The sequence below is a fragment of the Lathyrus oleraceus genome, chromosome 6 (genome assembly GCF_024323335.1).
Source record: "Lathyrus oleraceus cultivar Zhongwan6 chromosome 6, CAAS_Psat_ZW6_1.0, whole genome shotgun sequence".
Taxonomy (NCBI): Eukaryota; Viridiplantae; Streptophyta; class Magnoliopsida; order Fabales; family Fabaceae; genus Lathyrus; species Lathyrus oleraceus.
Window position 1 is genome coordinate 430,122,475 of NC_066584.1, and position 27,027 is coordinate 430,149,501.

Here is a 27,027-nt window from a genome sequence, read left to right on the forward strand (position 1 = left end):
TTCAGCATCTTTCATTAAAAGTCCGGTTAAAGGTTTAGTTATTTTGGAGAAGTCCTTAATAAAACGCTGGTAGAATCCAGCGTGTCCAAGAAAGCTTCGGACTTCTCTGATGGTTTTTGGGGGTTTTAGGTTTTCTATAACTTCTATTTTAGCTTTATCTACCTCTATACCTTTTCCGGAAACTATATGTCCTAAAACTATTCCTTCGGTCACCATGAAATGACACTTTTCCCAGTTTAGCACGAGGTTCACCTCCACGCATCTCTCCAGGATTTTCTCAAGGTTAGCAAGACAATTGTGGAAATCAAATCCGCAAACCGAGAAATCATCCATAAACACTTCCATGATACCATCTAGGTAATCTGCAAAGATTGACATCATGCAGCGTTGGAAAGTAGGTGGGGCATTACAGAGGCCGAACGACATTCATCTGTAGGCAAAAGTTCTATAAGGGCATGTAAAGGTAGTTTTTTATTGACCTTCGGGGTGGATAGGTATTTGGAAGAATCCAGAGTATCCATCTAGATAGCAGAAGTAAGAGTGTCTGGCTAGATGCTCCAACATCTGGTCTATAAATGGTAAAGGGAAATGGTCCTTCCTAGTTGCTTTATTTAATTTTCTATAATCTATACACATCCGCCATCCTCCTTCTAAACGTTTTGCTACATGTTCGCCTTTATTGTTTTGCACGACTGTGATGCCTCCCTTTTTAGGTACTACATGCACAGGGCTCACCCACTTACTATCCGAGATCTGGTAGATTATACCTGTCTCAAGTAACTTAAGAACTTCCTTTTTAACAACATCACTCATTATAGGGTTTATTCTTCTCTGATGTTCCCTGGAGGGTTTTGAATCTTCTTCTAGTGAAATCCGATGCATGCATACGGATGGGCTTATACCTTTCAGGTCAGAGATATTATGTCCTAAGGCTGAGGGATATCTTCGTAAAACGTCTAAAATTTGGTTCGTTTCCTTTTGGCTCAAGGTAGCACTAACTATAATTGGACGATTCATCTTTTCATCGAGGAACTCGTATCTCAGGTTCTTAGGTAGTTCCTTAAGTTCTAAGGTTGGTTTCTTAGGGCATGGCATAGGATCTGAGGTAAGGGATAAACATTCGTAAAGGTTATCATCGATGTAGGGTTTCTTAAAGTCATCATCTTCCCTTATGAGAGTTGATGGTAACTTAATTGTTTTTATAATTTCTTTTTGTTCTAATTCTCTAACACATTCATCAATGATGTCTAAGGCATAACACGAGTCTCCCATCACAGGTGCCATAAGAAATTTCGAAAGTATAAATTCTATTTTCTCGTCACCTACCTCAAATGTCAACTTTCCTTTCTTGACATGTATTATGGCTCATGCAGTCGATAAGAATGGTCTACCTAGAAGGATTGGTATATCATTGTCCTCTTTGATGTCCATGACAACAAAATCAGTAGGGATAAATAACTGACCTATCCTAACAGGAACGTCTTCTAAAATGCCTATCGGATACTTAACAGATCTATCGGCTAACTGAAGTGACATCTTAGTGGGCTGTAATTCTCCTAAGTTCAACCTCTCACAAACTGCTAAAGGCATTAAGCTCACACTAGCTCCTAAGTCTAGAAAAGCTTTTTCGATGACATGATTACCCAAAAGGCAAGGAATGGAGAAATTTCCAGGATCTTTATCTTTCTTTGCTAATTTGTCCTCGGAAATTGCATTACATTCCAAAGGCTTCGGATCGTCAAGTCTACGTTTGTTGGTAAGGATGTCTTTCAGAAACTTTTCATAAGAAGGTATTTGGGTGATGGCTTCTGTGAAAGGGATTTCTACATGAAGTTTTTCTATAACTTTAATAAATTTTTGGTATTGTTTATTGATCTGGGTTTGTTTGAGTCTTTGGGGATATGGTATAGGTGGTTTATATGGCGGGGGCGGTACGTAAATTTTATCTTTAGGTTCTTCTCCTTTCTTTCGACCATCCTGGTTTTCAGATTCTTCTGGTTCCTTTACTTTGTCCAGGGGTTTTGTGCATTCCTTATAAGTTTCGGGTTCACTCAATCTTGGGTTTGGTGGCTCATCATAAGCGTTCCCACTTTGTAGGGTAATGGCATTGGCTTGTCCTCTCGGATTTTGTTGAGGTTGTCCAGGGAATTGTCCTCCAGGAGTAGTCTGAGGGGCTTGGTTTAAAGCTACCTGAGAGATATGGGTTTCAAGCATCTTGGTATGAGTAACTATTTGGTTAACCTTGGTTCCTAACCGAGTAATCAATTCGTTAACATGAATGTTTTGGTTCATGAACTCCTTGTTTTGTTGGGTTTGAGCGGTGATAAAATTTTCCATAATTTTCTCAAGGCTCGGCTTTAGTGGTACAGGTTGCATAGGTTGATTTGATCCAGGGGCTTGATAACTAGGTCTCGGGGTGCATTATTTTGAATAGGGTTATTGTTTTTATAGGAGAAGTTTAGGTGATTCCTCCATCCAGGGTTATAGGTATTCGAGTATGGGTTCCCTTAGGTGTAGTTCACTTGCTCAAAGTGGGTTTCATTTAATAGACTGCATTCTGCAGATTGGTGTCCTTTGGTTCCACATATCTCACAATCTGACGAAACTGCGGCTACAGTATTCGGGTTTATGCACATATGCTCGACTTTAAGGGCTAATGCGTCCATTTTAGCTTGCATCATGTCTATAGAGCTTAGTTCATGCACTCCTCCTTGGGCTTCCTTCTTCTCAACTGTCGCTCATTCGACTCCCCATAATTGATGGTTTTGAGCCATGTCTTCGATGAGGGCACTAGCTTCAGGGTAAGGTTTGTTCATCAGAGCACCGCCTGCGGCAGCATCGATGGTCATCTTTGTGTTATAGTGAAGTCCATTATAGAAGGTTTGAATGATTGACCAATTTTCTAAACCATGATGTGGGCATGCTCGTAACAACTCTTTATATCTCTCCCAAGCTTCGAACAACGATTCTCCTTGGTTTTGGGTAAATCTAGTTATATGGTTTCGAAGAACGACGGTCTTACTCGGGGGAAAGTATCTAGCAAGAAAAACTCTTCTAAGGTTATCCCAAGTCGTAATGGAATTGGGTGGAAGAGAATCTAACCATGATAGGGCTTTATCTCTGAGGGAAAAAGGAAATAATCTTAAACGTATTGCCTCAGGAGAAGATCCATTGGTTTTAAAAGTGTCTGCTAATTGAAGAAATATTTTTAAATGTTGGTTTGGGTTCTCAGTAGCGAGACCTGCGAATTGTCTCTGTTGCACTAGTTGCAACAGGGATGGTTTAAGTTCAAAATTATTAGCTGGGATGGTTGGGTTTACTATACTAGAACTAGGTTCTACATTAGATGGTTGAGCGAAGTCCTTAAGAGGTCTTTGGTTTTGATCTTCGGCCATAGCTCTCTTAATTCTATGAAAGAATAAACGTGCGCGAGCGTAACGTTCACGTTCCGCCAGAGGGTATACTAAGCTTAAACTTCCGGTGCTGCGAGTTCTTCGCATTGACCGGCAGGAAATAGCCTAAGTCTAAACGATATAACAACAACGAAATGAAATTTGACGAAATTGGTCCCCGACAACGGCGCCAAAAACTTGATGCGGTGTTTCGCAAATATACGAACGCGTCAGAGTAATATAAAAGATTCTCGAATCCACAGAGACCAAGTGTCAATCTATCGTTAACTATTGTTATGGTGTTTATCAAAGGCAATCAAAATAAGTGTTTTTAGAGTGTGCAATGAAAAGTAAAGTATTGAAATAAATTTAATTAATAAAGACAGGGTCGAATGTAATTCACATAATCAATTAATAATCCAAGTACTTGCTAGTAGAGCTACTTATGGGCAATGTTTCCTACTTTGAAAAGAACTAATTTAACAAGAACTGTCGCTTTCGCGTATTCAGAATCGAGTTGTACTCCCTAATCAAACCCTCTTATTGTCACTTATAAAAAGGCGCGCATTGCGTTAGAGTAGTAAACCTATTTTTAAGAAATATAGTATCTTGACTAAGTTGAAAAGTATTATAACCTGGATTTCTTAACCAAAAGAGGTTCTCACGAACCAAACTCTAAACTTATAAACGCGTCCGAAAATAGTTTTAAAATCTCTTTTCTTCTTAATGATAAAAACTCCTAATGAACTAAACAAAGCGCTTTCGCTGTTTTTGAAATAGTTAAAAACAATTAAGTTTAGATAGACGTTGGACGGCTTTCGATCTTACCCAACGGAATTGAAGTGCGGGAAAACTTAAGTTGAAAGTTAAAATAGCCCTTAAGTGTTTCTACAAACAATTGTACGGATTACTGGTTCAATTATGATCCTTACATTCTAACCTTATAAACTTAGCTAGACATGGTAAAGTAAAAGTGCATTAAAATAAATAAAAGTAGTGCGAGTGCGGAAAGTAAATAAAAGTAGTGCGAGTGCGAGAAATAAATAAAAGTAGTGCGAGTGCGAGGAAATAAATAATTTAAAGCGAGTGCGAGGAAATAAATAAAAGTAAAGCGAGTGCGAGGAAATAAATAAAAGTAAAGCGAGTGCGGGAAAATAAATAAAAGTAAAGCGAGTGCGAGGAAATAAATAAAAGTAAAGCGAGTGCGGGAAAATAAATAAGATAAAGACAAGTAATAAAAACCTGCTCCAATAGGAGGGTTGAATAAACTGCAAAGCAGAAATGAAAATGGTGGCAGGATTAACTTCCTTCCAAAGTGCTCCAAACTCGATTACAGACTCTATCACAGACTCGATTACACAATTGTGGTAACACTCCAATGCGAAGCGGTTACCACTTTATAATACTGAATATATGCCTAAGTGAAACAAAGTTGCTCTGAGTTTGCCTCTGCTCTAAGTTTGGATGATTGTAAAAGTGAATTCGAGTTCCTATTTATAAGCAAGTAAAAAGATGGAAATGACTTGGATGCCCTTCAACTTGAAAATGGGAGGGAAAAACTTTCCTCTTGTGGCGCCCGCCACAAGCACAAAATGAGGCGCCTTAGTGGAAGTAGTGGGGAACGTGGAAGTTGAGGGAAGTTGAGCTTGGACACGTCATGGCAGGGTCTATGGCGCCAGCCATGGGGTAGGCCACAAGAACAAAATGCTGAATTTTAGGGTTTTTGGCTCTTTTTCGCTCCTTTTCTCGATCGGGGCTCCGATTAAAGTAAAAACCTGAAAACAAAGAAAAACATAGCAATAACACAACAAAATGATAATAAAACAACCAGAATGCATGTGAAATCGGAGTCGAAAATACGGTAAATTTCAGTGTTATCAATTATTTATCCAATTTTGCGTAAAAGGTTTTAATCATCACAAGAGGTAATTGTTTATAACACTGATCATACTCTTTCGTAAGGATCGACTTAAGGGAAAATTATGCTTTGGTTACGTTTAGTATAACGATTTCCCTTCAATATTAGAGACAACTAATTGCAACAAACAAAGGCTTTATAACACACAAATAAGAAAACTATTTTACACGACATAGTTAACCAATGAATTGATATCCAGGTAACTCGCTTTGCCTGAGGCGAACCCGAAGTATTGGGAAAAGCTAATCGCAACTGACAAAGGCTTATTAGTGTGTAAAACTAGACTAAGGGTTAAGACTATTTATATCAAAGCTCGAGCAATCGGCGTAGCCTAATAAATTTATTAATCAGATGTATAAGTCTCTAGTTATGTCTCATTGGCAAATAAACAAATTATTCATATTCCGTAGATGGGAAAAAGTATTAAACTCAAATAAAATTATATAATTCATTAACAAAGGTTCATTACAAAGACAATAAATAAATATTACATCATTCACGTGGTAAAATGATAAAATCATCTAAGGGGAACCCAATATAAGAGAATTAGTCACTCATACTTAAGATATCCATGTATATTATAATTAAAAAGCAAGAAATAAAGCTTACAATGATTAAGAATGAATCATAGTGGTAGCCTTTGTTTTTTATACTCCTTGATTATAAAATATGTCTTAGACTCTCTAAAAATCACAACGCTAATGACGAAACACATTTTTCAATTTATAGACTTTTTTTAACAATGGAAAATCATTTCGCTTCTAAATTTAATCACGTAGCTATTTCTCAATTCATCTGTTTTAGAAATCTGGGAGAATGCTTATACCATATTGTTGGCTTATGAACGCGCCTTTGGCTATTTGAAACTTGATAGCGCTGACGTGATGTGTAGGTGTGTCACTATTGATAATTTCTTGTAACTTTTATCTTATTTTCATTTGTTCTTGGTTTGTTAGTCATCCCTAACTTCGTCATTGTAACTTTCATAGTAAAATACTATAAAATTTGTATGATTTCGAATTGGGTTGATCTTCTCCACATATCTTCATAATCTTTATTACAAATCTACAACACATAAATGCATTAACAACAAAAGTACTTAAAAACAACGAAAACAAATACTCAAAACATAGTGTGACAGAGTGTCATCATTGGTTTTCACAATATGGTTCAATGGTTTTGGGTTATATATATACGAAATGACCTATGAATGGTTATGCGCTTGTTACTTGCTTGGGTAATTTATATTTTATGAAAGATGAGGGTTGTATCTCGTTGTCTCTTTATGTAGAATTTTGGTTACTTAAGAGGTGTTAGTGTCAACATTGTTGCTTCAAGAATCATAGTTATGTCAAATTCACGCACTCGAGTGCATATTTATTGCATTGTTGACATTTCATCCATGTCTCTATGTGACAATTCTTGTGTAGGTTATATTTCCATCGGTCTAGCTTGTCGCTTCTAAGCATTTTAATGGATTATGTCTTCCTTTTATGTTAATATACTCTTAGTCATTTTATTTTCATGCTTCTTAATAGTTCTAGAATTTTTGAATCGAGTCTCTAGTGTTTTTTCTTAATTTTGTATGGTTCATATAAGCTTACTTTTAATTTGTATTAAGATATACCATATCCTCAAGTCATACGTAGAAATTTATCAAATAAGTAAGCTGGTTTATGGGAGATCTCGTCCTTCTACAGTAGAATTACTCAGACGACCTCTATATAAATATACATATATACCAAAAAGGTATCATCAGTCCTTAGTTTTGTAAGGACAATGAGGGTGTGGTAACCCTTATTTGAGCTCGATACATTTTGTTTCACATTCAAGTGTCCATTCAAAGGTTGTATCTTCCTATAACATCTTGTAGAATGGTAGTGTATTATGGGTCTATTTCGAAATAAATATTGACATGACGATTAACACCCCATTTAATTGATACATCCCTTTTTTAGTTTTAGGGTTTGCCATGTATATAACGGTCTTGCTGTCATACCCCAAAATCTGCCCGTTAATATTACAAGCATTTTTCAAGACACTCCAACTTATTTTTCAAGGCATTGATCCTAAAAGAACAAAGACCCAGCTCACAGGTGGCCAAACCGAGGAAATGACTCAAACTGGCATGCTCGCTAGGCGAGCAAATCCTTCGCCTGGCGAACCCTTCGCTACGCCACTCGCCTAGCGAAGCTTGCGAATACCAGAAAATTTTGGGCTTCATGCTGAGCCCATCAGGTCACAAAAATTATTATAAATAGCAGAGCTTCATTCAGAAAAAGAGGACGGAGGCAGACGGACAGAAACCCTAGCAAGGAAACCCTAACAGAAGCAACACAGCAAACCCTGGAGGCTAACCAAGAGAATTCAGAGCAACCCTAAAGGAAACCCTGAAGGAAACTCATCTGCACCAAGGTTATCTCCGCCCAACTCGATCCGGCGCCAACCCTAAGAGCGACTTGCCAATTCAAGGTTGCAATTCAATTGCAAACAGATTTGCATTACTATTACCGCTTTATGTTCTTAATTTGCATATGGCGTTATGATTGAATTTATAAAAATATCTTAAGTTTTGCATGTGAATTTAAGTATGTATGAATATCTTGAACGTTTAACCATGTAATTTCTGTGATGGATGCCATAGGGTGTGGAGCTTTCTGGAATTGTACTGTTATTAAAACCAGAACCCGCAGCCGCTCGCTAGCACATCGCTAAGCGAGCCTGTAGCGAGCATTCGCTAAGCCTTCGCTAGGCGAGGCAGGAGCGAACGTGACAGTCGCCGATTTTTCTGTTCTGTTCTATGCTTATCGGATCTGTTTTATTCTGACCATGTGTTATTTTGCCTGACATTCCTACCGCTATATTCCTTTTGTTTGGTGCAATTCTCGATTGCACCCTGATTTGGTATTCTGACTTGTTTGCTGAATTTTGTAAGGGTTCACATACTCCCGGAAAAGGTAGCTTGCTAGGTATTCCACTTTATTTGTGGGATACCCTTGTGGAGATTCATCTTAATTACCTAATTGATTTTAATGTGGAGATTCATCCTAATTACCTAATTGATTTTAATGTGGAGATTCATCCTAATTACTTAATTGATTTTAATATGGAGATTCATCCTAATTACCTAATTGATTATAAAATATTGCCTTTGAATATGTGATCTTGGACCTCTCTTTGTTGCCTTACGGTATTACGGTATTACGGTAATGTCCTGCGAATGTGGGGATACACTTAGCAAAGACCCTTCGATTAAATCATCATGTCCCTATAAAATAAATCATCGTCCCTCGGATGTTACCTGCGAATATATGATTTCGTCCCTCGATGACCCTTCGTTGTAGCCTACGGTTGAATGATGATCGTCCCTTCGAATGCTAAGGTATCCTTACAAATGTTGCCTTCAATGACCAATCGATGACCCTACGATGTCCCTTTTACATCCAAAGGATAAAGCTACTTGCTTCTCAATAGTAAGGACAGTTTTACCCTCATAAGGATAGGAAATGCCCATAAAGACCTGGGTAGGTATAACTCTTAATTGATGACTCACAACTTAAAATATTTTTCACACCCCACAAATTTGCAAAACCTCTATTAGAAAATCACCACTTGGCATACATTCGCACTAGAATCATTGCCAAGGTATATTTTTCTAAACGGCTTTCAAAATTAAACGAGATAAATACTTTGTATACATTCGTACAAGAATCATTACAAAGTTAAACTCTCTTTTCAAAACATTTCCTAAACAGTTCACAAACACCTTTTTCAGACAAGAAAAAAACATAAGTGATCAAGCAATTAAGAGCCCATGGATAACCATGGATACAAAGGGTGCTAACACCTTCCCTTTGTATAATGTACCTCCCGAACCCAAAATCTAATTAAGGTCTTTCCTGTTCTTTTCCACCTTTCCTTATTGGATAAAAGAAAAGTCGGTGGCGACTCTTGCTATCCGCGACATTTGCTTTCCAAAGCAAAAACACACAAACACTACGCCAAAAATTGGAATAGACAGCGCACCTTAGAGGGCGCTTTCTTAAAGAAGCGCACTCTAAAGTGAAGAGAAAAATAAGGAGGAATAGACAGCGCACTTTAGGGGGCGCTTTTGAAACAAAGCGCCCTCTAAAGTGAAGCAAAAAAATAATGAGGAAATGGAGGGACACCAATAGAGGGCGCGTTTATGAAAGCGCCCTCTAAGGATACCCTTAGAGGGCGCTTCTAAGAAAGCGCTCTCTAAGTCCATGTACAACAGCGCACTTTAGAGAGCGCTTTTGTAACAAAGCGCCCTCTAAAGTGAAGCAAAAAAATAATGAGGAAATGGATGGACAACAATAGAGGGCGCGTTTATGAAAGCACCCTCTAAGGATACCCTTAGAGGGCGCTTCTAAGAAAGCGCTCTCTAAGTCCATGTACAACAACGCACTTTAGAGAGCGCTTTTGTAACAAAGCGCCCTCTAAAGTGAAGCAAAAAAATAATGAGCAATAGACAACGCACCTTAGAGGGCGCTTTTTTTCCACAAGCGCCCTCTAAGGTCCCCTTTAGTAAACACTAAAATTATAACATACTGCGCGTTTTGTTATTTCACTCTCTGTTATTTTCGTTCTTTTTCACGTTAGGGTTCTAAGGCGTTCTCCTTCCACCTCTGTTAGATCTACGACGTTTCCTCCTTCTGGCACCAAAGGTACGTTTGTTTCGTTTTAGCTTTGCCCTATTTCTTGCTTTGTTTTAGCTTTGCCCCATTTCAGTTTTATGTTATTGTTGTCTATGCTACGTTTGTTTCAACCTGTAAAGTTTCAATATTCATAGTCATTTTAAATTTGATAGCGCATGCGTTAAATTTCAAGCCCTACGTTTGTTTGGGTTTATTAGGCAATTGACGGTTGGTTTTTAGTGACCATGATAGCGCATGCAATGGGACTACATTACCCAGTAGTTAGGGTTATACGACCTATGAATATCTGATTTTGTGTCAACACCAGTATCATTAGAAACCTAGGTCCAAATGTGTTTGAACTCTTCTGAAATTGTTTTTTTGTTTATTCTAATTAGTAATGGATAATACATGGATGTCTTCCAATCGATTGTCGAGAGAGTACGAGAATGGGGTATTAGAATTTGTTAAGTTTGCCGTTGCGCACGCCGAAGACCCCAGTAGAATGATATGTCCTTGCTTGGGTTGTTGTTATGGGAAACGGGTTGACGCAGTTCAGTTGACATCGCATCTAATGAGGCATGGAATTGATCGAAGTTATACATGTTGTAATTTGCATGGTGAGAAAAGTAACGAGAATGTTGAACCGGGGGATAGTACGACCTATGCCTCAAACTATAGTGGCGCAGATACATACGATTGTGATCGAGTTGAAGAGATTGCAGAAGCACTTGAAGGAGATCTTAAGGATTGTCCCGAAATGTTTGAGAGGTTGGTAAGTGATGCAGAGAAACCTTTGTATGATGGTTGCACTAAATTCACAAGATTGTCTGCGGTATTAAAGTTGTACAACTTAAAGGCGGGCAATGGGTGGTCGGATAAAAGTTTCACAGAGTTATTAGCCCTTTTGAAAGATATGCTTCCTGAGGATAATGTTCTTCCCAATCGAACATATGAGACCAAAAAGATGTTGTGCTCTATTGGCATGAGCTATGATAAGATACATGCATGTCCAAACGATTGCGTTTTGTTTCGAAATGAGTATGCATCGTTAAATGAGTGTCCTAAATGCGGTGTCTCGCGATATAAGAACAAGTTGTCTCCAGCAAAGGTCTTGTGGTATTTTCCTGTTATTCCGAGATTTAGACGCATGTTTCGTAGTGAAACCGATTCAAGACACTTGACCTGGCATGCAGATGAAAGAATTATAGATGGAAAGTATCGACATCCGGCAGATTCACCACAGTGGTTGAAAATTGATAATGATTATCCTGAATTTGGAGAAGAATCAAGAAACCTTCGCTTGGCATTATCTACTGATGGAATGAACCCACACGGTATCCAGAGTATCTCACACAGTACATGGCCTGTGATTATTATGATTTATAACCTACCTCCATGGCTATGTATGAAGCGTAAGTACATGATGTTGTCTATGTTGATTTCTGGACCTAAACAACCAGGGAATGACATAGACGTGTACTTGAAGCCCTTAATCGAAGATTTAAAGATTTTGTGGGAGACCGGTGTGGAGGTTTATGATGGATATAGGAAAGAAAGTTTCAACTTGAGGGCGATGTTGTTTGGCACAATTAATGATTTTCCAGCATACGGAAATCTATCAGGGTATAGCATAAAAGGTCAATGTGCGTGTCCTATTTGTGAAGATAAAACAGATTGGAAGCGCTTGGAGTTTGGTCAGAAGAATGTCTTTCTCGGTCATCGGAGATTCTTAAATTCAAATCATCACTACCGTGGATGGAGAAAGGGGTTCAATGGAGAGACAGAACAAGGCAGAGCTCCACCTATATTGACGGGTGATCAAATTTTTGAAAAGGTGAAAGATTTGGATACTCAGTTTGGCAAGCCTTTTGCCCACACACTTGTCAAAAGTGGGTGGAAGAAGAGGTCAGTTTTTTTTGAATTGCCGTATTGGAAGTCCTTGTATGTGAGACATTTTCTTGATGTTATGCATATTGAAAAAAATGTATTTGAAAGTGTTATTGGCACGTTACTCAATATACAAGGAAAGTCTAAGGATGGCCTTAAGGCAAGAAAGGACTTGATAGCGATGGGAATAAGAACTGAATTAGGACCCTTGAAGAAAGGAAAACGAACATATCTACCGCCTGCTGCTTATACTCTATCTAAAAAGGAGAAAAAAACATTGTGTAAGTTTCTAAGTGAAGTTAAAGTTCCAGAAGGGTACTCTTCAGATATTAGAAGACTTGTGTCTATGAAAGACCTCAAGTTAAAGAGTTTAAAGACCCATGATTGCCATGTTATAATGGAACATTTTCTCCCAATAGGTATACGTTCTATTCTTCCAGAAAAAGTAAGAAGCTCTATAGCTAAGTTGTGTTCTTTCTTCAAGTCAATTTGCAGTAAGGTGATCAATCCTGCGATCTTACCAATGTTGCAAAAAGAAATCGTTATTACTTTGTGTGAGCTTGAAATGTTTTTTCCTCCATCATTTTTTGACATAATGGTACATCTAGTTGTTCATCTTATGAAAGAGACACAATTGTGTGGACCAGCTTATATGAGATGGATGTACCCTGTTGAACGTTATATGAAAATATTAAAAGGGTACGTGAAGCACCGAAGTCGACCAGAAGGTTGTATGGTTGAAAGATACATTGTTGAAGAAGCGATTGAGTTTTGTACTGAATATTTGTCTAATGTTCAGTCAATCGGACTCCCCAAGTCTCAGCTTGTCGAAAAGAAAGAAGGAAAAAATCTAATTGGAAATAAAATCGTGGCAGTATCAAGGTTCGAACGGGATCAAGTGCATTTGTATGTTCTGCACAATGAGAATGAGGTTGAGCCGTATGTTGAAATTCACAAGGATGTTCTCCGAGGTTTAAATCCCAATAGAAATGAAAATTGGATAGTACGAGAGCACAATCGATGTTTTATACCTTGGTTTAAGGATCATATTTATTCAAAGTATTATTCAGATCCCGCTTCAATAACAGAAAGGTTGAGATGCTTAGCATATGGTCCAAGTTTCCATGTTTTTTCTTATAGCGCATACGCGATTAATGGATACACATTTTATACCAAAGAACAAGATGATAAAAGTACTATGCAGAATAGTGGTGTCACCGTGGTAGCTGAAGCAATGCACATATCAAGTGTGAAGGACTTAAACCCCAAATTTGCAAATCTGTCGTATTTTGGTGTTATCGAGCGCATTTGGGTGTTTGATTATGAGAAGTTTCAGATTCCTATATTTGGTTGCAAGTGGGTTGAAAATAATAACGGCATTCGAATGGATAAGTCAGGATTTTTGCAAGTGGATCTTAATAGGGTGGGATACAAAGATGAGTCTTTTATTCTAGCCTCTCAAGCTAGACAAGTGTTCTATGTCAATGATTCGAAAAGTACGAAATGGTCTATAGTTCTTTTTTCCAACAAAGTAATTGATGAAAACACTGGAGATCAAGGTGATATTGATGTTGAGATTGAATCGTTTACCAGAAATGATCAAGATGAGAATAATATATCAAATGATTCATATATTAGAAATGATCATAATGAGGGTATTTGGATCAATCCAACCGTTCGTGTTGTTAAGAGACATGTAGAACATATTCCAACCAAGAAAAGAAAGAGAACTTAGTGAAAAAGGTACAGGTCAAATGATTTTAATTGTTTTCTTTATTATAGGTAAAATGACTTTTATGATTTTAATTGTTTTTACATTTGTCATATGATTTTAATTGTTTTCTTTTTTACAGGTAAAATGGCTATTATGAAGTCAATCATTCGTGCAAGGGGCAAGGGATGCTCGAAAGTATCAATTGATATTTGTTTAGATGGAGATGCTTTATTATCGTCAAGCCTCATTCGCGTAGATGATGATGCTGGATATTTGAAAGTATCCCTCTACGACAATGGAACATGTCCATCTAAACATATATCAATTCTATCTTCAAAAGATAAGGGTTCAATGTTGGCAAGTTACATTGGTTTCCTTGTTCGACAACATATTCCGATTACATGTGATAATTGGAGAAGTCCGGACTTGAAGGTTGGCAAAGAAAAAATATGGTCGGAGATACAGGTACTTACCATATATTGTTATATGTTTTTTGTTGCATCAACTTTGCAGCCCTGTATTGTAGGCAGAATTTAGGACTTCTCAAAGTTGATTTCTTGTTACTTTGTCGTTCATAAAATACACCACTAAATTCTCTGCGTTTAATTTTTAATTTATTTTCATCAGGCTTGTGTCTCAATAGAGGATGGGTATCTACCTAAAGTTACTTTTGTAGTGGTCCAAAAGAGACATCACACCCGTCTCTTTCCTGTCAACCCCAAAGAGACCGATAGAAGTGGAAAAATTATGCCAGGTTTTTTCAATATATTTCTCAACGCAGCTGGTATATATTATCATTTGAATTTATCACTTTTTGCTGATTTTGTTGTTCTAAATTGTCAAAGGAACCGTGGTAGACACCGGCATTTGTCACCCTAGGGAATTTGATTTTTACCTTAACAGCCATGCAGGAATTCAGGTAATATTATCTATGTCATTAAACTTTATGCCATTGTTTACTATTTGTTGCTCAATCGCCTTTTGACAGTTCTGTGTTATTTGCATTTGGACGTGTTCTTTTTGCAGGGGACTACTTATGCTGCCATCTGTTGTTTTGGTTGAGCCTTATTTTGTATGGATGTGCGATAGAACTACTAGACAGCTTTTGGATATACAGAACATGTTTGCCACCATGGGTGGATGGGCGTTTTTGTTTAGTATTGGTTAGAACTACTAGACAGCTTTTGGATACAGTGGTCACTGGGTGTTGGTTGCTATGTTTTATTCTCTTAATTGTAGTACTTTGAGAATATGTTGTTGTATATTGTTGATCAAAGAATCATATATTAATGTTGTATATATGGAGGATTAATGTTGTATATAAATGGATTCATGTTGTATATATCAATGGATTAATGGTGTATAACATTGGATTAAAGGATGAAATCAATATGAATTTTACACTTTTGCAGCATGCGAACAGGTTACCAATTAAATATATATCCACTGTTTTTCAAACAAATTTTTTTTAAAATAACTAACACTTTAGAGAGCGCTTTGTCCAGAAAGCGCCCTCTAAACACTTTACATTGACAACTTTAGAGGGCGCTTTTTCCTGAAAGCGCCCTCTAAACACTTTACATTGACAACTTTAGAGGGCGCTTTTTCCTGAAAGCACCCTCTAAACACTTTACAATGACAACTTTAGAGGGCGCTTTTTCCTGAAAGCGCCCTCTAAACACTTTACACTGACAACTTTAGAGGGCGCTTTTTCCAGAAAGCGCCCTCTAAGGTGTCCCTGTATGGACCACTCCAGAGGGCGTTTTTTTCTTAAAGCGCACTATAATGTGGCCACTTTAGACAGCGCTTTCTCCAGGAGAACAAAGCGCTGTCTTTACCTATGCCAGCGCTAGATTAGAGGGCGCTTAAAAGCGCTGTTATAGGCCAAAATAAGCGCCCTCTTTTCCCTTATTTGGCGTTGTGAAAGTCAGTTCACCGTATGACAGAACTGGCGACTCTGCTGGGGATACTAAAGAGAGGTTGCCTTAAAAAAAAAAAAAAAAAAAGATCACTTTTTGTCTGATTTACTTTTAAGGGATTGCTTGGGTATTTTATGCTTGTGTGAAAGATCCTACACCCGGATCTAGTGTACCTTAGGTAAGTAGCAATAGATCATCGCGACTATCCGGCGTATACTGGAATGGTTAAAATGATGGCTACGGTTAATGTGACACTTTGGATGTCCTGATGTTCCTCATGTTTACTTGAGGAGAAATTTGGCGTCTGCGTGGTGTCATCAAAGCATTAACCAGACCTTTAGAACCCTAATTGACTCATCATGGCCATTAGAAAGTAGTGGGATAACTGACTTCGGTTTCGACTGGGGTTGGTTGAGACTCGATACTACACTCTTTAAGATTGGACTTTAGGGAAGCTTTGGTCAACCACTTGGTGTTGCACTGAAGTGGACTTAAAGGAAGGTCAATGATTGGAGATCCTTTTAGAACCCGGTTACTATTCTAGGACAGGTTGAACCAACCAAACTTCAGTGGGGAGGGTATTTACCTATGGAACTCATGCAAGCCTTAAAACCTAGGAATGATTGTTGTGTGACTTGCTTGTGCTTGTTATTTACATAACATCATAACATCATAACATCATAACATTGTACTAACCATTTCAAGGACTTAGGGATTTAGCTTTGCTCTGTTAAACAGGTTATGGCTTCCAGGAAGACCATCCGGATCAATCTTGTGGCGATCTCTCCTCAACTCAAGGATTTAGTATCAGAACTTCCTGATCAGGCTCAGTTCATCAAGAAACATGGTTCTCTCCTCAATTTAGTTACCTCCGGTTTCAAGGAAGATATGATGAGAGTTTTATTCCAGTTCTTCGACCCTAAACATCATTGTTTCACCTTTCCGGATTATCAGTTGGTGCCCACGTTAGAAGAATTCTCCTGGCTGCTTGGGATACCTATCCTTGATCAAACACCTTTCAGTGGTTTAGAAAAGATTCCGAAGTCTGAAGAAGTTGCCGCGGCTTTACACATGACAAAGTCCGATATTGAAACTAATTGGGTAACAAGAAGAGGAATTAAGGGTTTACTTGCCAAATTTCTGATAAATAAGGCCCGAGAATTCTTAAAAGTTATGGGTGCCCATGCTTTCGAAGATGTCCTAGCATTACTAATCTATGGTTTGGTGTTATTCCCTAATCCAGACCAATTCATAGACATGAATGCTATTAAGATATTTCTCACTCATAACCCTGTGCCCACCTTGCTTGGAGACATTTTGCATTCCCTTCATACTCGTACTATGAAAAGGCAAGGGACTCTCATGTGCTGCGTACCTTTATTGTCTAGGTGGTTTATTTCGCACCTTCCTCAATCAGTCTTGAAGAACGAGCAGAATTTGAAATGGTCTCAAAGGAAATGTCGCTCTCCCATTCAGACATCCGTTGGTGTCCTCATCTCAGAGAAAATGTTATCATCATTGACCGTTGTGGAGAGTTCCCTAACGTACCACTCCTAGGAACAAGAGGAGGTATTACTTATAACCCGACCTTAGCCCTACGTCAGTTTGGTTGTGCTCGAAGAGATGGCCCACATGAAATAGTTATCCAAGGCACTGTGTTTGACTATGACAACGATTCTCAAAGTCTCCGTCAAAAGTTTGTACGAGCTTGGGGCATGGTGAAAAGAAGTACTTTAGGACAAAAGAACTCTATTCCTATGGAACCTTATCTCATATGGGTACGCGCAAGAGCTCGTGAACTTGGCATGCCATATCTTGCAGTCGGACCGCTGATTGTTGAGACAGAAGTTGAAGGAGGTATTTCTCAGATCATTCCTTATCCGGATATGCCTACCAATGTTGAAGAATTGAAAAGATCCTGGATCCAATTGAGAGAGGAAAGGGATACTTTTGAAGCCCAGTTTTATGCTGAAAGGAGGAAAGTGTTAGAACTCACCAGCCAGCTTAATGAGGAACGAAGACTCAATACATATCTTCGCCCGAAAAGAAGCCGTCCCTGGGAGACTTGAGTTGTCGTTGTATTTTATTATTTTGTTGTAATAAATATTGATTACAAAATTATTAATAAAAGTTCCTTTATTGGTGGTTTATGCAAAGTTAAATTCCAAAAGTCCTTGAAAACATTTCATACATTGCATAGCATGACATAACATTGCATAACAGGTATTCTAAAGGATCCATGTTCTCACGGTCTTCCTATTGCAAACAGAAAAATGGCCCTCGAACAAACTGTCAAGGATCTCCAGGCTCAGAATGCTCAATTCCAGGAGATGATCTTGAGCTTATCCAAGGGGCAGGAGGAACTGAAGGCTCTTTTGCTCGAGAAGAAGAAAGACAAGAAAGTTGTGAGTTACATTAACCCGGGAAGAAGGCTTAAAGGACAGGCCGCAGGAGTCAAGATTAGAATTCCGAAGGATCAAGAAGAGGGGACGGAGAATGATTCAGAAGAGGAGAATATTGATCTCTTCAACCCTGAAGACGACGATAAAGATTATGAGAATGAACAGTACTCTCCAAGAGATGGCAAGTACAAGTTGCTGGAAGAACGTATGCTAGCTATGGAGGGTCAGAAGGCGCCCGGTCTGGATTTCGAAAGCTTGGGTCTGGTCTCCGATGTGGTCATTCCTCGCAAATTCAAGATCCCCACTTTCACTAAGTACGATGGTGCGTCTTGTCCTCAGATGCATCTGAGAGCTTATGTGAGAAAGATTCAACCGTATACCACTGATAGGAAGCTATGGATCCATTTCTTCCAAGAAAGTCTGTCTGGCACACAGTTAGAGTGGTATTATCAACTCGAGAGCTCTAACATCCGCACCTGGACTGATTTAGCGACAGCTTTCTACAAGCACTACCAGTATAATTCTGAACTAGCGCCTACTCGGCTACAGTTGCAGAATATGACTATGGGATCTAAAGAAAGTTTCAAAGAATATGCTCAAAAATGGAGAGATTTGGCTGGCAGAGTCAAACCCCCTATGACTGATCGAGAATTAGTGGACATGTTCATGAGTACACTGACTGGCCCATTCTACAGCCATCTACTGGGAAGTTCTTCATCGGGTTTCACTGAACTTATATTGACAGTCGAACGTGTTGAAAGCGGCATTCGAAGTGGAAAGATACAGGCGACTACTCCTGCAAGCACCAAAAGGTCCTACCAGGGGAGGAACGAATCAAATGCTGTGTATGGTCAAAGGGGTCATAACAAGAAAAATCGTGACCATGCTGTTGGAGCAGTGACGATTGCAGCACCGCCATCTCAAAACTTCCAGCACAAACAAGACAGGCCAAGAAGGCAGTTTACCATGATCAATATGACTTTAGCACAAGCACTGCAGGGTATGCTAAAGGCAAATCTAATTACCCTCAGGGGCCCTCCTGCAAATGTCAACACTACTTCTCCTCGTTATAATCCCAATGCTAGGTGTGCATATCACTCCGATAGCCCCGGGCATGATACAAATGATTGCTGGTTGTTAAAGAATAAGATTCAGGATATGATCGACACTGGAGAAATTGAATTCGATCCTCCAGAGACTCCTAATGTCATCACTGCACCTATGCCTAACCATGACAAGACTGTTAATGCTGTGGATGACAATTCTCACATTTCTAATGTAGCTGTTTTAACATCTTCTCTCCTGACCATCAAGAAGAACTTATTGCAAGCTGGTTTATTTCCAGGTTGTGCTGAAAATTACGATCTCTGTATACTCCGACCCAATGATTGCTTGAAGTTGAGAAATGGTATTCAACGGCTGATGGACGATCGCACAATTCTCTTCGAAAAGATCCCTAAGGTGGAAAACCCTACTGAAGAAATATCTGTGATTACTAGGTCCAAAGTTCCAGTGAAGATTACCGCTACTAGAGTGCCTGTGAAGATTACTGCTGAGCCCAAGGTAGCTCCCCTAATTATTACTGCACCTGGCCCAGTATCGTATTCCTCAAGCAAAGCCATTCCGTGGAATTATGGAGGTGATGTTTACATCCAGGGCGTAAAGTAAGTTGATAATTCTGCTAATCCTAATGGCATTGTTGGGACTAGTAAAATTACTCGAAGTGGAAGGATCTTCTCTCCAGAAATCTCACCTCCCGCCCCTGAAACTCGAGTAAAGGAACCAGTCAACCCTTCTCAGTCAGAGACACCGGTCGAAGTTACTACCGAAGATGTTGCCAAACAAGAAATGGAAGAAGTGCTGAAAATCATCCGCAAGAGTGATTTTGATGTGGTAGAACAGCTGGGGCATACTCCGTCTAAAATTTCGATGTTATCCTTGTTGTTATCTTCTGAATCTCATGCCAACGCATTGATGAAATTCTTGAAGACTGCTCATGTACCCCAGGAAACATCTGTCGATCAGTTCGAAAGTTATGTTGCTCACTTGGCAGTTGACAATGGCCTAGGCTTCTCCGATGCTGACTTGACACCAACAGGAAAGAATCACAATAAAGCTCTGCATATCTCCATTGAGTGTAAGGGGATCACCTTGTCTCATGTGTTGATCGATAATGGCTCTTCTTTGAATGTGCTACCGAAAGCTGTACTCGATAAGCTTGACTGTAAAAGCATTGAACTGAAGCCTAGTGACGTTGTGGTGCGTGCTTACGATGGTGCGAAGAGTGTTGTCCATGGTGAAGTTGTAACACCCTTCTAAAATACCCCAATAATCAATTAATTCAACAAAACATAAATCAGAGTAGATATGCAATTTAAGGGTGTCACACTTGACACTTCACACCATTCACCATAATAACTTGTCATGCTCATTTATTAATCAAAATAAAACATTGCACAAATCGCAGCGGATAGAGGTCTAATCAATCATGCAAACCATGTAACACATTACATGTAAAGTTGTTCAACAACCAAAATGAAAACAAGTAAAACATCCCGTCCCGATGTTACATCTACCAGAGCATGACCCACTAAGGAACTACACTAGACTCCAAGCACTAGCTTCTACTCAATCACTGCTCGTTACCTGAAACATAGTTGTAAGGGTGAGTTCCTCAATCGATATAATAAGCATTATAAAATATCATGTAATGCTAAGTAAATTAACACATTTCATCACCCTAATCATATCACACATTCAGCAACGACAACATCAACTCATAATCATACTCAACACAACACAACACAAAACACACGTATAATATTGGGATACATCCATTCATATTATACGCCACACATACATTATGCAATGAGACTCCATGCATGCGGTACCGACTATTCGTGAACACATAGTTCAACCTCACCGATCAAATCCAGATACGGCTACCAAGCTCACTAGTCCCACTCATTTGAGACCTAGTGACTCACTTCACTAATTCCTCACCATGGGAATTAGCTACCACCCCAAGGGCTATGCTATGCACGCTAAATCACCTAGCATGCAAACATCAACAACAATCCACAATAACTCACTCACTAATTCCTCACCATGGGAATTAGCTACCACCATAAAGGCCATACTATGCACGCTAAATCACCCAGCATGCAACATCAACAACAATCCACAATGGACATATGCTCACACTCTAAGCCATAAACAGTCCATTCACAATTGCATACATAACAGATACATTCACAGCATTATGCATACCATCACACATCATCAGCATATTTATCACAGAATCATATTCATATCATGCCAATTAATAAATCACAGTATTAGCACACTCTACTAATACCCCTACTGCTCAAAACAACGGGAAATGATCCCTACTATATCATACACCAATATAGGCCAATCATCAAATATGTCCACAATATTTAAATATCAAATTTCCACTTTTCCAACAGTGTTAACCGGTTAACGCCCTGGGTTAACCGGTTAACGCAACACAGAACACGCTTCCTGGCACATTTTAACAGTGTTAACCGGTTAACACCCTGGGTTAACCGGTTAACGCAAGACAGACAGCAATTTCTCATAATTCATAACAGTGTTAACCGGTTAACACCCTGGGTTAACCGGTTAACGCAAGACAGAAAGCTGTTCCTGCGCTAACACGAACAGAATGCAGAATTACCCGCATTTTTCGCCGTCGGAGGACTTCCGGACCTCCGATTTCAATTCCGTAAAAAGCTACACGTCCAGAAAATCACAACTCATCCAAACATAGATTCAATCACAGTTTTTAACATAATTTAGTCATCACAATTTGCAACATTCATCATCCAAATTAGGGTCAATTCAATGGCTTCTTACTACCCATTACATGTTAACCCATAATACCCATTAAACGACGATAAACCCCCCTTACCTGAGTTAATCCGGCAATCCTTTAGCTTCAAGCTTTTCCCTTCTTCAACCCTTGCTCTCTTGCTCTTCCTCTTTGCCCTTTTCCACTTTCTGTCGCTTCTCTGGTTTTCACGTGAAAAACCCTCTTTACCAAATGGAACTCTTTATATATATTCCAACTTATTATTCCAATAATAATAATTCCAAATAATATTCCAATAATAATCTAATTATTTAATTAAATTAATAAATATACTATTAACTTAATTTAAATAATTATCATATTTTATCGGGGTGTTACAACTCTCCCCCACTAAAAGAGTTTTCGTCCTCGAAAACATACCTCAAGCGAATAACTCTGGATAAGACTCCTTCATCTGACTCTCAAGTTCCCAAGTCACATTGCCACCTGCTGGTCCTCCCCAAGCTACCTTTACCAAAGCAATCTCTTTACCCCGCAACTGCTTCAACTCTCGATCCTCGATCCTCATAGGTGATGTTTCAACAGTCAGGTTATCTCTCACCTGTACATCATCTACTTGGACCACATGCGACGGATCAGGAATGTACGTCCTCAACTGAGACACATGAAAAACCTCATGCAAATTCGCAAGTGACGGCGGTAAAGCGATACGATAGGCTACCTCCCCTATCCTCTCCAAAATCTGATAAGGACCAATAAATCGAGGTGTCAACTTCTTCGACTTCAAAGCTCGACCAACCCCTGTTATCGGAGTAACACGAAGAAACACATGATCTCCCTCTTGGAACTCAAGTGACTTCCTCCTCTTGTCGTGATAACTCTTCTGACGACTATGAGCAATCCTCATCTTCTCCTGAATCATCTTAATCTTTTCCGTAGTTTGTTGAACAATCTCCGATCCAACCACAACACTCTCACCGGACTCATACCAACATAAAGGTGTCCGACATCTCCTACCATACAAAGCTTCAAACGGTGCCATACCAATGCTCGAATGAAAACTATTGTTGTAGGTAAACTCAATCAAAGGTAAATAACAATCCCAAGCACCTCCCTTTTCCAAAACACAAGCCCTCAAAAGATCCTCCAGCGACTGAATCGTCCTCTCAGTCTGACCATCAGTCTGCGGATGATGTGCAGAACTCAATCTCAGCTTAGTTCCCAAAGCCCTCTGCAAACCTTCCCAGAACTTCGATGTAAATCTAGGATCTCTGTCCGAAACAATACTCGACGGAATACCATGCAAACTTACAATTTTCTCAATATACAACTCGGCTAATCTCTCTAACGGATAATCCATTCTGATCGGAATGAAATGAGCCGATTTTGTCAATCTGTCAACAATCACCCAAATAGCTTCAAAATTCTTAATTGTCCTCGGTAAACCAGAAACAAAATCCATACTGATACTATCCCACTTCCACTCTGGAATAGCCAACGGTTGCATTAGCCCAGACGGCTTCTGATGCTCAATCTTTGACTTCTGACAAGTCAAACAAGAATAAACAAAACTCGCAATTTCTCTTTTCATTCCCGGCCACCAAAATAACTTTTTCAAATCATGATACATCTTCGTAGCCCCAGGATGAATACTCAGGCCACTACGATGTCCTTCCTCAAGAATACTCTTCTTAAGTTCGGTAACATCCGGAATACACACCCGATTACCAAATTTCAAAACACCATTCTCATCAACTCTGAATTCACCACCTTGACCTTGATTCACTAGAGTCAACTTATCAACCAAAAGCACATCGGATTTCTGACCCTCTCTAATCTCATCCAGAATACCACTCGTTAACTTCAACATTCCCAATTTAACACTATTGTGAGTACTCTCACACACCAAACTCAAGTCTCTAAACTGCTCAATTAAATCCAATTCCTTAACCATTAACATAGACATATGCAATGATTTCCGACTCAATGCATCAGCCACTACGTTTGCTTTACCCGGATGGTAATTCAAACCAAAGTCATAATCCTTCAGAAACTCTAACCATCTCCTCTGTCTCGTATTCAGCTCTTTCTGATCAAACAAATACTTTAAACTTTTATGGTCACTGAAAACCTCAAATCTTGACCCATACAAGTAATGCCTCCATAACTTCAGAACAAATACCACAGTTGCCAACTCTAAATCGTGTGTCGGATAGTTCCTCTCATGAACCTTCAGTTGTCTCGAAGCATAAGCTACAACCTGCTTATTCTGCATCAAAACACCACCCAAACCCAACAATGAAGCATCACAGAAAACCTCAAATGGTTCCGATGGACTTGGTAATATCAGAATAGGAGCAGTAGTTAACCTTCTCTTTAACTCTTGGAAACCTTCTTCACATTTTGAATCCCAAACAAATGCTTGCCCCTTCCTAGTCAACATCGTCAACGGTAACGCCAACTTAGAAAATCCCTCAATGAATTTCCTATAATAACCTGCAAGTCCAAGAAAACTCCTTATCTCAGAAACTGACTTCGGAGCTTCCCACTTAGATACCGCTTCTATCTTGGAAGGATCAACAACAACACCACCTCTTGAAATCACATGACCAAGAAAACTAACCTCTTCTAACCAAAATTCACACTTAGACAGTTTAACAAATAACTTCTTTTCTCGTAGAACCCCTAAAACCACTCTCAAATGTTCAGCATGCTCTTCTTCAGATTTCGAATACACCAAAATATCGTCAATAAACACCACAACAAACTTGTCTAGGTACGGATGGAAAATCCTATTCATATACTCCATAAATATCCCAGGCGCATTAGTCACACCAAAAGGCATTACAGAATACTCATAATGTCCGTACCTTGTTCTGAAAGCAGTCTTCTGAATATCCTCAGTTTTCACACGTATCTGATGATACCCCGATCTCAAATCTATTTTGCTGAACACACTCGCACCAACCAACTGATCCATCAAGTCATCAATCCTCGGCAAAGGATACCGATTCTTGATCGTCACTTTATTCAGTTGCCTGTAGTCCACACACAACCTCATAGTACCTTCTTTCTTCTTAACCAATAACACTGGTGCACCCCACGGTGACACACTCGGACGAATAAATTTCTTATCCAACAGATCTTCCAACTGACTCTTCAATTCAGTTAACTCAACAGCAGACATACGGTACGGAGCCATCGACATCGGCCTAGTACCAGGCACCAAATCAATCGAGAACTCAACTTCACGCTCTGGCGGTAATTCATTCACTTCTTCAGGAAACACATCAGGAAAATCACACACCACGGCTAGATTGCAAATCACTAGTTTATCTTTAGCCTCCAAAGTCGCTAACAGCATAAACAACTCTGCCCCATCTGCTACTGCCTCATTCACCTGCCTTGCTGATAGAAACAAACTCTTTCCTTCCTCGATCTCAGGAAAGATCACAGTCTTATCAAAACAGTTGATATAAACTCGGTTAAACACCAACCAGTTCATACCCAGGATAACATCAATCTGCACTAGTGGAAGACACACGAGGTCCATCCCAAAGTCTCTACCAAAAATACTCAAAGGGCAATTTAAACAAACTGAAGTAGTAGTCACTGAACCCTTCGCAGAAGTATCAATCACCATACTCCCATGCATCTCAGATATCTCTAATTTAAGTTTCACAGCACAATCCAAAGATATAAAGGAATGAGTCGCACCTGTGTCAATAATAGCTACAAGAGGAAAGCCATTAATATAACACGTACCTCGGATCAAACGATCATCTGCAGAAGTCTCAGAACCCGATAAAGCAAAGACCTTGCCTCCCGACTGGTTCTCTTTCTTCGGCTTAGGACACTGTGGGCTGATATGACCCACCTCTCCACAGTTGAAACAACTCATAGTCTTCAACCGGCACTCTGCGGCCAAGTGACCACCCTTGCCACACTTGAAACACTTCTTCTCAGCACTGGTACACTCATGGAAACGATGTCCAGTCTGACCACATCTGTAACACTTAGCAGGGGCACTGGAGTCTCCCCCACTAGGTCTCTTCATCCCACTCTGTCTCTGGAAACCTTTGCCAGCTGCATACGGCTTCCCACGATCATTCTGATTCTTGCCTTTCCTATCAACCCTCTGTTGATAGCTCTCCGCTCTGGCCTTGGTATCCTGTTCAAAAATCCTGCAACAGTCGACCAAGTCAGAAAACACTCTGATCCGCTGATACCCAATAGCCTGCTTGATCTCGGGACGTAACCCGTTCTCAAACTTCACACATTTTGAAAATTCCCCAATAGCCTCATCATGGGGAGTGTAATACTTCGACAGCTCTGTGAACTTAGCAGCATACTCAGTAACAGACCGGTTGCCCTGCTTCAATTCTAAGAACTCTATCTCTTTCTTTCTTCTGACATCCTCTAGAAAGTACTTCCTCAGGAATCTCTCTCTGAACACCGCCCAAGTGATCTCAGCACTCCCAGCAGCTTCCAACTCAGCGCGGGCAGCAACCCACCAATCATCTGCTTCCTCAGATAGCATATGCGTACCGAACCTGACCTTCTGGTTATTGGCACACTCAGTCACTCGGAAGATCCTCTCGATCTCCTTCAACCACTTCTGAGCACCATCTGGATCGTATGCTCCCTTGAACATTGGAGGATTGTTCTTCTGGAACTCACTCAGTTGACGAGCAGCTCCCAGTCCCACAACATTCGGATTCCCTCCAAGTACTCCAGCTAGCATACCCAGAGCCTCAGCAATCGCAGCATCATCTCTACCTCTTCCAGCCATCTCTATTCTGAAAACCCAACAAGCTAAAACAATAAGTACTGATAGGGTTACACAACACCTATCACGTACAGGGGAAACAGAATAATTACGACTCGACTCGACCGACTATGCTCTGATACCACTAATGTAACACCCTTCTAAAATACCCCAATAATCAATTAATTCAACAAAACATAAATCAGAGTAGATATGCAATTTAAGGGTGTCACACTTGACACTTCACACCATTCACCATAATAACTTGTCATGCTCATTTATTAATCAAAATAAAACATTGCACAAATCGCAGCGGATAGAGGTCTAATCAATCATGCAAACCATGTAACACATTACATGTAAAGTTGTTCAACAACCAAAATGAAAACAAGTAAAACATCCTGTCCCGATGTTACATCTACCAGAGCATGACCCACTAAGGAACTACACTAGACTCCAAGCACTAGCTTCTACTCAATCACTGCTCGTTACCTGAAACATAGTTGTAAGGGTGAGTTCCTCAATCGATAT

General features: G+C 39.5%; 1 non-coding gene across 1 annotated transcript; it reads left to right on the forward strand.

Moving 5' to 3' along the window:
- Positions 1-2,904: 2,904 nt before the first annotated feature.
- On the forward strand, positions 2,905-3,011 carry LOC127099748 (small nucleolar RNA R71). Its single transcript, XR_007794222.1, has one exon. It is a non-coding gene; the product is annotated as a small nucleolar RNA R71 (small nucleolar RNA).
- The last annotated feature ends 24,016 nt before the right edge of the window (positions 3,012-27,027 follow it).